Raw genomic sequence first — 15,424 nt, forward strand, 5'->3', positions numbered from 1 at the left:
CACAATGCTTATAACAACAAAACACAAATCAAATTATAATTTTGGTTCTGTCACTTTTACCATTCTAGAGTTATGCCCCTTTACAAATGAAAAAAGTGCTGAATTTATGTTTCCGTTTTCTAACTTAAGTTTGCCTCAACCAAATGTTATGAAAACACAATGCTTATTCAAAGAATACACAGATCAAATATGAATTGTAGAAGCATAGCTTTTACCAGTCTAGAGTTATACCCCTTTACAAATTGAAAATTGAAAAACACATACACGCAATGTTTATAATCACAATACACAGATCAAGTTTGAATTTTTGTAGTGTCACTTTTACCCTTCTTGAGTTATGTTGTTTGCAGGTGGGGCATCATCTGTGCATGTCCAATGGCAACAATTTCCTCAATTTGTTACCATTGCATTTGTTTGGTACCAACCAATAAGTCATGGTCCTTGGACTTTGAAACTTTCACATAATTTACATTTTAATGGTGAAACACAACAAAAATGAATTGTTAGATATAATGCACAAAACATTACAACCAAATGAGATAAGGTGACCAAAGTTTTAATTATGTTTTTTTCTGGTTTCAACAGATGTATAGAGGTCCTTACTATTTCCAAGATAGATTAAGAAACAGAACAGAGATTGGCTCCTTTTACAGATTGTCTTATTAGTCATCTATTATTAAAGGATACAAGGTAAAAATGTCAATTTCTTTGGTGTTACTTTACAGGGTACTTCATTTAAATATTTCGTTTAGATTTAACAATAAAGGACAAAAGTTTATAACAGGTTGATACCTATGGTCAGTATACTTATTTAATGAAGCCATGTCGTTACGACAGGCTACTCAGGTTTTATTCTTCAAGGTGCAACTTAGGTCCGAGACCACAATTATTTCGTAGTGCATTTCTTTTAGAACGTACATAAATGAAAATAAAAAAAATCCCACCTGCGCTTTCTCAAAGAAACTTTTACAGTGTGTTGTACTACTTTTGGGACAAATTATATCAAAATTATAGAAAACTTCATCGCCTCTAACTCAAAATATGGACAATTTTATCTTTAGTGCGTCTTGAAATCTTTTGACAGCTTCCGAAGTGCTATTTTTCAACCTTTTTCACCTGGATCAAATCACTACTTTGCTTTAAAATTCTGGACCCAAATTTTTTTACAGTGTAATTTTACCCCCCTACTTACAATTTGAGGCATTAAACATGGAGAAATAAATTTGGAAGGGGTATAAAAATTGATGGCAAGTAACCCACTGTCAACACTAGGGACTATATTTGTGAACAACGAAAATTAAGGGACGACAATTGTGGTCTCGGACCAACATCAAGCATGCTAAAAGTCCCAACATACCAGTATGAATTGTTTTTAATATAAGAACAAAATGTATATTAATATGCCAACTTTGTAAAACAGAGTCCAAACTCACAACTTAAATATAAAGATAAGTGTCTATATCTAAAAGAAAAAGTGTTTTATTTTAACTACTGAGTACTGTGGATTCATTTATTTTCGTGGGTTTCGATTTTTTCGTGGATTGAGGAAAACTTATGTTCTTATGGTTTTGCGAATAATATCATACAAAGCCTATAGAAAATTTGTTATTCGTTAAACATTTTGGATTTGTGGTTCACCTGTACCAACAAAACCCACAAAAATTGGTATCCAATGAATTATAATGAATCCACAGTATTGCCCTTATACCTTGGACAGATAAAATTAATGAATGTGGAGGACATTGGAACTTTGTTCTTAAATTTATTTAGTTTCTTTAAGTGAATTTGAACTTTTTTCTTAAATTTATTTAGTTTCATTAAGTGAATTTGAACTTATGTATCTTATGTCTATGATGTCTAATATATGTTACAAATAAAGACTCATAAATTTATTTTCTATATATTATGTTTATAGATGTCAAACTGGACAAAAATACACCAAATTAACAGACCATAATTCTTAATGCAGTAATGGCAAGTTCATCTTCATTGCGAACAAACTATGCAAGAATAGGCCATGCAGCACAACAGCTTTTTCCAGATATTCTCCAGGAACTGATTACAATTAAGGAACCGGCACAAAGGTTAACCCATGATGTCCACAAAAACAATTACCTGTCAAAAAATTTAAGACCTGATGAATGGGTTATGATAAATGATGTTGTGACAAAGGGGTATGCAAACTTTGACATACCATTTATTTTTAAACTTGTAAGAAATTTGAATCTAGTACCACCACCTACAATTAGATGGAGCCATCCAACTGCTCCTTGTCCAACAGAAGTCACACCAGGAGATGACCTTGAAAGAATCAGAAAATTCAGAAATGGTATCCTTCACAGAGGTAATGCACAAATAACAGACACAGAATTATTGCAATACTTTACAGAGTTCAAGACCATTGCAGGCAGACTAGAAATTTACCTTGGAAAGCGTCCAGGAGAGTTTGTAAACAAGTTTGATGATTTGGAAACCTGCTGTATGGATGAAAAAACAAGTGACATGTATATTAAGAGAATTGAAAGGTTAAGGGAAAGTGGAGAAGATTGTAGGAAAAGAATACATGCCGTAGAAAAGGATGTTGATGCATTGAAAAAGAGAAGAAGTAAGTTAAAAGTAAAATCACAAAAATACTGAACTCAGAGTAGATCAAATCCCTGATAATAGACCACATGGCAAAATCAAATGACAAAAAAACGAATGGACAAGAACTGTTATATTCCTGACTTGGTACAGGCATTTTCAAATGTAGAAAATTTCAAAAGAAATAAAATAGATTTTATGGGTTTTGCATGTCCCAAAAACAATGACATGTCATAAGGAAACTTACATTTTGAACTCAAATGAAAATAGTGGGTGTATCATTTTTACAGGAAAATTGCTAAATATGTACTTGAAATAAAATAGTTCTAAATATAAACTGTTTTAGTGTAAGAAAAAGTTGTTATACAATTCATTTCTATTATTTATCAAATCTAAATTAAAAGTTGATAATATCAGCAATACCTCGGAGAATAAGAAGAGCAGTGTCTGTGAAATGTGAGTTTTTGTTTTGTAATTGCTCTAATGTGTATAATTTTACCAGAATTTTATAACAAAGGTTTATATCAGCCATCTGTCAGACAAGTTCATAAATCAGTGCCAATGAAATATTTTAAAAGAGTACGGACCATATATATGATATTATATGGAACATTAATATTGCATTCCCTTAATTAATGAAAAATCAGCCTTCTGGTGAACTGTTGCGGCAGATCTACCACAAACACTGCGGTAATGTTGCTGCAAATAGTTTGCGGCAACTTCACCGCAACTTTAGCATGCAAATGAAGGTTGCGGCAGACTTGCTGCAAAGTTTGATAGCCTTATATAGTTTGTGCTGAACTTCTGGCGAATATTTGTGGTGAACCTCTGGCCAACTTTGACAGCCTTATATAGTTTGCGGGGAACTTCTGGCAATTTTTGCGGTGAACTTCCGGCAAACTTTCAAAGTCTTATATAGTTTCTTGTGAACTTCTGGCAAATCAAGTGATAATGATGCCCTATGACTACCTTTATATTTTAATTCTTTTTCAAAACTGTACGTCTTATTCAAAATGATGCACATATTGTGGATCATAATTTAAATTGCATTTATTATCATGACCAATAACTGATATTTACCTGCTCACCTTCTGATCAGATTACATTTTTATACGACCGCAAAAATTGAAAATTTTTTTGGTCGTATTTTGGTATCACGTTGGCGTCGTCATCTTTTAGTTTTCACACTCTAACTTTAGTAAAAGCAGAGACGTATATATGTCTCTGGTAAAAGTGAATAGAAATCTATGAATTTTTAACGCAAGGTTTATGACCACAAAAGGAAGGTTGGGATTGATTTTGGGAGTTTTGGTCTCAACATTTTAGGAACTAGGGGCCAAAATGGGCCCAAATAAGCATTTTCTTGGTTTTCGCACTATAACTTTAGTTTAAGTAAATAGAAATCTATGAAATTTTGACACAAGGTTAATAACCTCAAAAGGAAGGTTGGGATTGATTTTTGGAGTTTTAGTTCAAACAGTTTAGGAATTAGGGGCCAAAAAAGGGCCCAAATAAGCACTATTCTTGGTTTTTGCACAATAACTTTAGTATTGATAGTAAATAGAAATCAATGAAATTTAAACACAAGGTTTATGACCACAAAAGGAAGGTTGGGATTGATTTTGGGAGTTGAGGTCTGAACAGTTTAGGAATTAGGGGCCAAAAAGGGGCCCAAGTAAGCATTATTCTTGGTTTTCGCACCATAACTTTAGTATAAGTAAATAGAAATCTATGAAATTTAAACACAAGGTTTATGACCACAAAGGTTGGATTGATTTTGGAAGTTTTGGTCCCAACAGTTTAGGAATTAGGGGCCAAAAAGGGCCTAAATAAGGATTTTCTTGGTTTTCGCACTATAACTTTAGTTTAAGTAAATAGAAATCTCTGAAGGGTCCAAAATTGAACTTTGTTTGATTTCATCAAAAATTGAATAATTGGGGTTCTTTGATATGAGGAATCAAACTGTGTATGTAGATTCTAAATTTTTGGTCACGTTTTCAAATTGGTCTGCATTAAGGTCCAAATAGGGGTCCAAAATTAAACTTAGTTTGATTTTAACAAAAATTGAATCCTTGGGGTTCTTTGATATGCTGAATCTAAAAATGTACTTAGATTTTTGATTATTGGCCCAGTTTTCAAGTTGGTCTAAAACAGGGTCCAAAATTAAACTTTGTTTGATTTCATCAAAAATTGAATAATTGGGGTTCTTTGATATGGCAAATGTACCTGTGTATGTAGATTCTTAATTTTTAGTCACATTTTCAAATTGGTCTACATTAAAGTCCAAAGGGTCCAAAATTAAACTAAGTTTGATTTTAACAAAAATTGAATTCTTGGACTTTTTTGATATGCTGCATCTAAACATGTACTTAGATTTTTGATTATAGGCCCAGTTTTCAAGTTGGTTCAAATCAGGATACAAAATTATTATATTAAGTATTGTGCAATAGCAAGAAATTTTCAATTGCACAGTATTCACCAATAGCAAAAAATCTTCATTTGCACAGTATTGTGCAATAGCAAGAAATTTTCAATTGCACAGTATTGCGCAATAGCAAGAAATCTTCAATTGCACAGTATTGTGCAATAGCAAAATTATTAAATTTTTCTCATTTCAGATTTCATAAATAAAAAGAAAATTTCTTCAAACATTTTTTTGAGAGGATCAATATTCAACAGCATAGTGAATTGCTCAAAGGCAAAAAAAAATATTTAAAGTTCCTTAGACCACATTCATTCTGTGTCCGAAACCTTTGCTGTGTCAACTATTTAATCACAATCCAATATTAGAGCTGAATCCAGCTTGAATGTTGTGTCCATACTTGCCCCAACCGTTCAGGGTTCAACCTCTCCGGTCGTATAAAGCTGCGCCCTGCGGAGCATCTGGTTAAAGAAATGTGAAGAGAGAAATATAAGTTGTGACCACAATAAAAACAATGTAGGTACATGTACATGTACATTTATTAATTTACTCTGTGCATAATTCAGAATGAGCTGATTAATTTCTTAACAGATTCATATGTATGAAAAAATCAAGAACAGATCTGTCTTTATAAGGCCAATTATAAAGAAACTGGGATTAACATGATTAAGGCATTACAACATTCAGCATAAAATCATATTTAAAATATAAATCTGACAAATGTGATTAAACAATAAAGAATTACAAATTGTTTTGAAGACCTTTCCTGCAAAACACCATTATCCAGAAAGTTTAAGATTACAACTGTAATGATATTTCTCTAAGGGCAATAAGAGTGTACACTTAACACAATTGTTATTTCAAAATGGGGGTTCTTTGACATAATTTTTGTACCAATAATAGCAAATTAACATACAAAAACTGTCTAAATTAACTTAAAAAGAGATGATCAATGATGCATGGCCTGTCCAAGGAACTAATTGAATCATATATAACTCAGACATCTATCATATATAACATCCATTTACTTTTTACATGAAAACACCAACATTAAAACTTCCCTCCTATTTTAATTCAAAGAAGCAAGAAGTCTGATTTTAGTGCAGGGAGCATGCTCAGTATGCTATAAAGTTTGCGGCGAAGTTCCAGCAAACTTTAGGACTGCTTTAAAGTTTGTTTACAAAGTTCCTTCAAATTAGTTTGCGGCAACCTTGCGGCAAACTTTTACATATGTTTGCCGAAAGGTCACTGCTAGTGGCGAACATTGGTGAACAACATTCAGGTATTCTGGCGAACTAAAAAGATTGCCACAAGGTTGCAGCAATGTTTCTCTTTTCATAAGGGAATTAATTAATTACTTAATTGTTAGTGCTCTCAATTTCTGATTTCTGAAAGAATTGGAATAAAATGTGTATTCGATGTATTTATATTACCGATACACTGGACAAGTTTGAAAATCAGCGCTGATCGAACATTTTTTCAGGAGTTGTGTACCTTAGAAATTTAAATATTATAGCAAATTACTTTAATCATTTTGAAAGGGCTCTCACATGCGTAATCAGCAGTGTCTCGATCAACTATTCTCGAAGGAGTTTTGATCCTTGGAAATATTATTTTGTGCAAAATTGCATTGTAATTTTTATACGACCGCAAAATTTGAAAAAATTTTCGTCGTATATTGCTTTCACGTTGGAGTCGTCGTCTGCGTCGTCGTCCTAGTCCGAATACTTTTAGTTTTCGCACTCTAACTTTAGTAAAAGTGAATGGAAATCTATGAAATTTTAACACAAGGTTTATGACCACAAAAAGAAGGTTGGTATTGATTTTGGGAGTTTTGGTCCCAACATTTTAGGAATTAGGGGCCAAAAAGGGCCCAAATAAGCATTTTCTTGGTTTTCGCACTATAACTTTAGTTTAAGTTAATAGAAATCTATGAAATTTTGACACAAGGTTTATGACCACAAAAGAACGGTTGGGATTGATTTTGGGAGTTTTGGTTTCAACAGTTTAGGAATTAGGGGCCAAATAAGGGCCTAAATAAGCATTATTCTTGGTTTTCGCACAATAACTTTAGTTTAAGTAAATGGAAATCAATGAAATTTAAACACAATGTTAATGACTACAAAAGGAAGGTTGGTATTGATTTTGGGAGTTTTAAGTCCCAACAGTTTAGGAATTAGGGACCAAAAAGGGACCCAAATAAGCATTTTTCTTGGTTTTCGCACCATAATGTTAGTATAAGTAAATAGAAATCTATGATATTTAAACACGAGGTTTATGACCATAAAAGGAAAGTTGGTATTGATTTTGGGAGTTTTGGTCCCAACAGAATAAGGGGCCCAAAGGGTCCAAAATTAAACTTTGTTTGATTTCATCAAAATTGAATAATTGGGGTTCTTTGATATGCCGAATCTAACTGTGTATGTAGATTCTTAACTTTTGGTCCCGTTTTCAAATTGGTCTACATTAAGGTCCAAAGGGTCCAAAATTAAACTTAGTTTGATTTTGACAAAAAATGAATCAGTTAGGTTCTTTGATATGCTGAATCTAAAAATGTACTTAGATTCTTGATTATTGGCCCAGTTTTCAAGTTGGTCCAAATCGGGGTCCAAAATTAAACTTTCTTTGATTTCATCAAAAATTGAATAAATGGGGTTCTTTGATATACCAAATCTAACTGTGTATGTAGATTCTTCATTTTTGGTCCTGTTTTCAAATTGGTCTACACTAAAGTCCAAAGGGTCCAAAATTAAACTTAGTCTGATTTTAACAAAAATTGAAATCTTGTCCACTGACCACAGTCCACGTCCACACAAACATTTGAGTTTATGTAAGATGACAATTTCTTTGTGTATCTGTCTCATTGTCTGATGAGTTAAGCCTTTTTCAACTGATTTTTATACAACCGCAAAAATTGAAAATTTTTTGGTCGTATATTGGTATCACGTTGGCGTCGTCATCGTCCGTCATTGTCATCTGAAGACATTTGGTTTTTGCACTTTAACTTTAGTATAAGTAAATAGAAATCTATGAAATTTAAACACAAGGTTTATGACCACAAAAGGAAGGTTGGATTGATTTTGGAAGTTTTGGTCCCAACAGTTTAGGAATTAGGGGCCAAAAAGGGCCCAAATAAGGATTTTCTTGGTTTTCGCACTATAACTTTAGTTTAAGTAAATAGAAATCTCTGAAATTTTGACACAAGGTTAATGACCACAAAAGGAAGGTTAGGATTGATTTTGGGAGTGTTGGTCCCAACAGTTAATGAATTAGGGGCCAAAAAAGGGCCCACATAAGCATTATTCTTGGTTTTCGCACAATAACTTTAGTATAAGTAAATAGAAATCAATGAAATTTAAACACAAGGTTTATGACCACAAAAGTAAGGTTGGGATTGATTTTGGGAGTTTTGGTCCCAACAGTTTAGGAATAAGGGGCCCAAAGGGTCCAAAATAAAACTTTGATTAATTTCATCAAATATTGAATAATTGGGGTTCTTTGATATGCGGAATCTAACTGATGTAGATTCTTAATTTTTGGTCCCGTTTTCAAATTGGTCTACATTAAGGTCCAACGGGTCCAAAATTAAACTAAATTTGATTTTAAAAAAAAATAATCCTTGGGGTATGCTGAATCTTAAAATGTATGTAGATTTTTTATTATTGGCCCAGTTTTCAAGTTGGTCCAAATCGGGGTCCAAAATTGAACTTTGTTTGATTTCAACAAAAATTGAATTTTTGGGGTTCTTTGATATGCTGAATCTAAACCTGTACTTAGATTTTTTTTTAAATGTGCCCAGTTTTCAAGTTGGTCCAAGTCGTGGTCCAAAATTAAACTTTGTTTGATTTCAACAAAGATTGAATCCTTGGGGTTCTTTGATATGCTGAATCTAAACATGTACTTAGATTTTTTATTATTGGCCCAGTTTTCAAGTTGGTCCAAAATTGAAGTTTGTTTGATTTCAACAAAAATTGAATTCTTGGGGTTCTTTGATATGCTGAATCTAAACCTGTACTAAGATTTTTTTTAAATGGGCCCAGTTTTCAAGTTGGTCAAAATCGTGGTCCAAAATTAAACTTTGTTTAAAGATTGAATCCTTGGGGTTCTTTGATATGCTGAATCTAAACATGTACTTAGATTTTTTATTATGGGCCCAGTTTTCAAGTTGGTCCGAATAGGGGTCCAAAATTAAACTTTGTTTGATTTCAACAAAAATTGTATATATGGGGTTCTTTGATATATGCTTAATCTAACCATGTATTTAGATTTTTGATGTTTGGGCCCGGTTATCAAATTGGTCCACATTGAGGTCTAAAGTGTCCAAAATTGAACTTCATTTGATTTCATCAAAAATTGAATTCTTGGGGTTCTTTGATATGCTGAATCTAACCATGTATTTTTGATTTTGGATATTGGACCATAATAGGTAATGCCCAATTTAAAATTTAAATTTTTTAAGTTTAAGTTCTTAGACCACATTCCTTATGTGTTGTGTCAACTATTTAATCACAATCCAAATTCAGAGCTGTATCAAGCTTTAATGTTGTGTCCATACTTGCCCCAATGTTCAGGATTCGAAACTCTGTGGTCATATAAAGCTGCACCCTGCGGAGCATCTGGTTATGTTTTTATCTTAAGTTGTACTCTTACACCACTGTCACAGGTTGTCAAGTATATTTTCGGAAATTTTAACATGCTTAGGACTTTTTGGAACACTCGAAAAGTTGGTGTCAGACCTGCAAGATCTTAAGATTGTGTGTGTACATGGTTTTTGTAAAAATAAAATTGTCTATATGCAGCAAAGGTTGACATTTTTTTGGATTACAGTTTCTCAAGCTTCTAATGCAACTATCTCGATAAATATTGGACATAAACATTGTGTATTTGCAAATAAAATACAAATATTTAGACGCATTAAGGTATCTTTATGCATTTTTTGTTATCTTCTTCAGAGTTTCGTATTGAATTCTTTCTAAATATTTCATTTCATTTTTGTAACTATTACCAGAAGCACAATAAGGACGTTCCAATATTAATATATGTTCATTTACTTATTCATTGTTATTCAGATATCAATTCAATGGATGCAGAAAATAGAGAAATAGATAAAATAAAACTTCCAGTATCATCTGTGGAACTTGTGGAAGTCACTAAAGGTGCTGATGCACTCCGAGATAATGGTATTGTTATCTTAGTAGGTATCCAGGGTTCAGGAAAGTCTACAATTGGTAAGGCAATCATAAAACGGTACTGCGAGGTGAATACAAAATATGATATAGTAGAGCTGCCAACAACAGAATATCCAAAAGAATCTTATTTTGGGGGTTTTGGTCTTTTCATACAACCTCGTTCTATGAACAAAATTGTTGTATTTCTAGATGACTTATTTGGAAGAAATCCATCAAAATATGGATTCAAAGAGCATCTTATGCTTCTGAAATGTGTGATTGAAAGGAAAGATATTTTAGGAATAAAGATCCTGATTACAGTTCAAGCAGATACCAAAGCATGTTTAGAGGAGCTATTTAGAAATGATACAATACTTTCAACAGCAGAAATGATCAATTTACCTTATGGCATGTATCCGAGACGAAATATGCTGAAAGAAATTGGAATTGATGAAAATCGTTCAGACAACATTTTAAGACATATGGAGGAAACTCGTGTACAAGAAAAGATAGGATTTCCTGCATTGCTTTCTATTTTAAAGGGGCACCCAGAGTTTGAAGATGAACTTTTCACAAATCCAGTCAATGTATTGATGAATTACTTATCAAGCTTAAACAACGGAAACACTCATGACAAAATGTATTTTGTAATATTGATTCACGCTCTCATGACTGGTACTGTTCTTGAAGAACATGAACTGCTCAAAGACGAAAATGAAAAAGAAAAGAACTCTATGTGCGCTATTTCGAAGGTTTTGTTTGGAGGCAAACTTGAATTTGATAAAGTATCTATAGAAACAATCACAAATGAGAAGGGAATCACAGATGAGCAGGGAGATGGCATATTGGTGAACAAAAGGGACCCACATAATTCTGATTACCTATTTTGCTTTCAACAAGATGTTATTCGTGATTTTGTCTTCAGATCATACAAAGCAAAGGGGGTTGAAGAAATTATAACAACATGTTCCATAAACTGCATAGTCAGTTATTTCCGACCATCTACTGATACAGCTGGTGAACCATTTGTTTGTATTGATTCTAGTTTATATCCAACGGTAGCTTCCCAAATAATAAGCATTATCCAAGAAGATCTGAACATCTCAGTTTCTGATGGCATAAAATCGGTTAAAACATTATGCCTGTCACCTCTTTTGCAGGATAAGAACTTTCTTGAGGCATTAATGACAGAGTGTGATGTTAGAAGTTCCATTATAAAAGCTGGAAATTATAGACTTGGGTATAAGACATTCAAATATTTACAGGCGTTTCATTTCACATCGCTGTTGCTTTACCATACTTGTAATCAGCTGAGTATGATGTGTGAAGAAAATGTCAATGTTATTAAGAGGGTTTTACAGGCAATATGTGATTCCGGAGAGGAAAATAGAAAGGATTCCGGAAAAGATAATAGAACGATTTGTGAAACTATACATATACTAGTTAAATCTGCAATGGAAGAAGTTTGCAACGAAAATAATCATGAAAATGTAGTATTAGAGATGTTATGGAAATTCATCATTGATAAGAAGGTGGATTGTAAAAATACCAACTTTTTAATGAATGCATGGCGAAATCAGTGTCCTCAGACTGTTATGTGGCTACAAGAAAATGTAAAAGAACCAAATGTTTTACAAATGGAGCAATGCTTTCTATCCATTTGTGGTTCTCTTGGTTTTCATAAAACAAATTGGATTTTCGAAATGAACCCAAATTCAGCACCGATAAACATGTATAAGGTATTTAAAATAGCATCGGAAAGAAAAGGAGATTGTTTAGAGGATGTAAAGAGAATATGGCAGTGGGAAGAACGCATTTTAGAAGATTATAAACCTGATGAAAACTTAAATGAAAACATTGCCAATGTAAAGAAGAACTTTGCTAATATGGTTATGAATGGCATACTAAAGGAAAACAAATTCAAATCTCAACTATTCATTTGGGCTCATAGCACATTTATACCCCATGAAACTTATTTTGATAAGACCATGATTAAGAAGATTAAAAGAAGCACATGTGACTAAGATATTTTGAATTGATCCTTTTATGGAATTAACTTTTATTTAACTGTAAGATAAACAACTGTACAATATCTTATATAAAACACAACCATGACTGTTCGGGTCCATGGCTGCATTGAATAAGTGTATATTTTAACCGATTTGTTTTTAGTATATGCACCGTCATTAAAAACAGTGACACCGTGAATAAGGTATCCTCTACTTGTAATAGCTTTCAGCCTGAACCGGTTATTGGTTTTTTTTAAAAACTTTATTTCCTTTCACTTGTATCAAATGCTTACAGTGAGCTGCTGTACATGTGTCAAAGAAGAAAAGAAATCGATGAATTTTGTCTCCGGTTTGTTTTTGGGGTGCATGTGTGCTACTTATATATTATCATCCAGAAAGATTCTAACGAAATTACAAAGATATTATAATATAAATGTCCATAATTCATATTTCTATTCACCTTTCAACAGCTGTGACATTGCAGTCGTATTAAGAAAAACTCTTTGAAATTTTGTTTATACTCTTTCGCTTCATGTTTGATTTGTCCTTCTTACTGGTTTGATTCGAGCGCCACTGATGAGTCTCGTGTAAATACAATACATTGTCTGGTGAACAATTTTAAAAACGTGGTATCTTTGATGAATTTATATTATATATTAATTATAACCTAGCCCCATATGGTAATGGATAGATTGTCAATGTGCACTTAAAAAGATGTATTCTTTCAAACCATCGTAAGCCTGAGTTGGACACTATAAACGGTAAGTCGAAACTATAGATATAAGAAGATTTTGTATGAGTGCCAATGAGACAACACTGCATCCAAGTCAAAATTTTTAAAAGTAAACTATTATAGGTCAAAGTACGGTCTTCAACAGTTACACGGAGCCTTGGCTCGCACTGATCAGCGCAGGTACAAACAAATGCAGAGGGTTTGAACGTTTTATCTGGCGCCAACCTTCACCATAACATGAGACAGTGGCGTAACAATACGACATAAAAGGACACACTATAAAACATTAAGCATTTATTATAATAACTAGAACACAACCGCGAAAATCGCGCGTTTGCCGGTGACTAAAGCCTTATTTTAGCCAGGATTTTTGGTATTGGTATTGTCATCTGATAAAGTCATGGTGATAATAAGATGCACAGTTTTCTCTACTTTCACTACCTTTCTGTTTGAACCCGTCGACTTCGAATTTATCAATTATTGGTAATATTAATTATTTGGAAAACAAAAGGGACTGGAATTTAGTAATTTTTAATCAACAGCATTGTCCTATTTTAGTTATAAAAATACTACAATAGTCATTGATTGAATTTAGTAGTGTCAACGCTGTGAGTATGACCCGTGTATATAGCAAATCCCAAATACACCGTTTGGTGGTGCGCTGACAGATGCGGAACGTACAGATAATGTAATAGGTTTGAACAGGTGACATGACTTAAAGGAAATAGAATCGTATAGTTCCAGAACTTATTAATTTGTTTAATTGCTTATTGTTTGAAACAGTAATCGATGTAAAAGGGTTAAATTTTCAGTATAACCAATCATATATACCCTTATATATGTTAGCGGCAATATGTGAAATTAGGCATTAAGCTTAAATCCTATGCAATAAGTTAACGCCTAGGCAGTAAGTCTGTTGCCTAAATGATGTTAGGCATTCATCTTAAATCCTGTAAAATGTGTGCAGGCATTAAACTTAATGCCTAAAATATAAATACAAGTAAATAAAAGAAATTTGTTCATTTAAATACAAATATTTTTGTTACCTAATAATAACATTATGAGAACAGGGGCCTGTTTATAGAAACTGTCCTAACATCGGTCCTATAAGATATTCTCAGGACATAAATTATGATAAAGTTAGGACCGACAAACGACATGGCTCAGCATGCACATCGAAGCTACCGTAGGATTATCTAAGCTAGTATGTCCTAACCGCTGTCCTAAGTATTGGCGTAAAAGAAAATAGCAAATGAAAAACATGGAATATTGTATCAGTAACTTTGATTTATAAAGTGATTAATTATTATAAAATAATAATTATTAGTTTTAAATTAAAGGTAATAAATAAATTTGATATTATACATTTAAACTCTATGAAACAAATCATAAGTTAACAAAATATAATTACGTTTAATATCAGAATTGAACAAACTAATTGTTACTAGTTAAAATTGAATATATAATCGATAAAATCATTATATGTTTTGAGGGAGCTGAATTCGAAGTGTCACAGTTTTATTCTTAAAAGTTCGAAGGCAAATCTTGTGCATCTTTCATTAAAATACTGAGTACTTGAACTATATATTTTATTACTACAAAAAACATACTGTGAATATGAGCATTTAAAAAAGAAGATGTGGTATGATTGCCAATGAGTCAATGCCCCACAAGAGATCAGAAATAAAAACACTAATACAATATGTTATTTAAATTAAAACGCATCAAATAATGATTTAAAGAGTTGAAACTTGATAGAAATGTGTGTCATTTTGCTATCACAAGTTGTGTGACTGTTAACAAAGAAAATTTACTTATTCAATTAAAAAAAATGGTGTGAGCAAAAAAAAACATTTCTTAATTTTGTCTACTTTTGACAGGTTCAAACTAGCTCAACTAATGAAGTGTAAAACAAATTCAAATAAATATTATAATTATTCTATAGAATCTCCCCACTTTTTTAATTGGAAACAATTACTTTTATTTAAATCTTTTTAATATTTTGTAATACAACAAAATCATGTAAAAATTATGAGTTAATTCTGTTTTTAACTGCTAAAATTACTACATATAAAACTACTAAATTTGAAGATCTGTCAAATGAATGCATATTTATACATAGAAATATAAATAAGAAACGACTTTGTATCAAGAATAAATCACCAAATAATGGCAAATATGCATAAATTCCAGAGTTCACTTATTGCCTAAAATTATGTTCGGCAATAGAATGAATAATCATCATCGAATTTCAGGGAATAAGCTTAATGCCTGAAAATTTCAGGCAATAACTTAATGGCTAGGCGTTAGCTTATTGCCTAGGATTTAAGCTTAATGCTTAATTTCACTTATTGCCGCTAACATATATAAGTTTGACTTGTATCTTTCTTCGGTTATACGTTTATAAGATGAACAAAAAACGGTCTTTAGATTTAGTAGTATAGATAAATATATATTTAAAAAAAATAGTTTTGGCGTTAAATTCAAAGGTTTATTTGGTCTTTCAACA

The 15,424-nt window shown here is 32.2% G+C and overlaps 1 long non-coding RNA gene across 1 annotated transcript; it reads left to right on the forward strand.

Annotated features, from left to right (window-relative positions):
* Positions 1 to 539: 539 nt before the first annotated feature.
* On the forward strand, positions 540 to 12,384 carry LOC143076238 (uncharacterized). The gene is made up of 3 exons (XR_012978576.1): positions 540 to 690; positions 1,916 to 2,605; positions 10,075 to 12,384. It is a non-coding gene; the product is annotated as an uncharacterized LOC143076238 (long non-coding RNA).
* The last annotated feature ends 3,040 nt before the right edge of the window (positions 12,385 to 15,424 follow it).

This window comes from Mytilus galloprovincialis, chromosome 5 (assembly GCF_965363235.1).
Source record: "Mytilus galloprovincialis chromosome 5, xbMytGall1.hap1.1, whole genome shotgun sequence".
Classification (NCBI taxonomy): domain Eukaryota; kingdom Metazoa; phylum Mollusca; class Bivalvia; order Mytilida; family Mytilidae; genus Mytilus; species Mytilus galloprovincialis.